General features: G+C 46.5%; 1 long non-coding RNA gene across 1 annotated transcript; it reads right to left on the minus strand.

Moving 5' to 3' along the window:
* Positions 1-206: 206 nt before the first annotated feature.
* Positions 207-449, minus strand: LOC107734943 (uncharacterized). The gene is made up of 2 exons (XR_001639231.1): positions 345-449; positions 207-256 (listed from the first exon to the last, which is right to left on the minus strand). It is a non-coding gene; the product is annotated as an uncharacterized LOC107734943 (long non-coding RNA).
* Positions 450-525: the final 76 nt, after the last annotated feature.

Below are 525 nucleotides of genomic sequence, written 5' to 3' on the forward strand. Positions count from 1 at the left end.
TCCCTACAAAATGACAAGCAGAACAGTTTCACTACGCTGAGCCCTAAACATCTGCATCTTGTGTTTGTACCTCTCGCAGTTTTTCCCTCAACCGCTCCCTCTCAGCAATGCGCTTCCTCCTGTCCTCTTCCTCCTTCAGCGCATCCCGGGTCTCTGTCCGCAGTTTGTCATCTTTAAGGATCTTGCGGATCTTCTTGCGATTTTTGGGCGTTCCTTTCTCATCTCCTTCACCTTCTCCATCCTCTTCCCCTCCACTCTGCGGAGCAGAAAAACCAAACACTTCACATGAGGCATCACTGGTTTATGTATTCATTGTGCTGCAATAGATCTGTACTGCACAGTACCTTGCCACTGGACGAGGAGTCTTGAACCTTAATGCGACGTCGCTTCTTCTTCTCTTTCTTGTAACTTCTCCCACGGTCCTTGGCAGCTTTATTGGACGACCTGCAAGTGTTACCACAACTTCTTTCATAAGTTTTGTTTCCCCATTGAGGAGTAATTCACTCATTGTAAAAATGCATTAAT

The sequence above is a fragment of the Sinocyclocheilus rhinocerous genome, unplaced genomic scaffold (assembly GCF_001515625.1).
Source record: "Sinocyclocheilus rhinocerous isolate Xijiao unplaced genomic scaffold, SAMN03320098_v1.1 C35554345, whole genome shotgun sequence".
NCBI lineage: Eukaryota > Metazoa > Chordata > Actinopteri > Cypriniformes > Cyprinidae > Sinocyclocheilus > Sinocyclocheilus rhinocerous.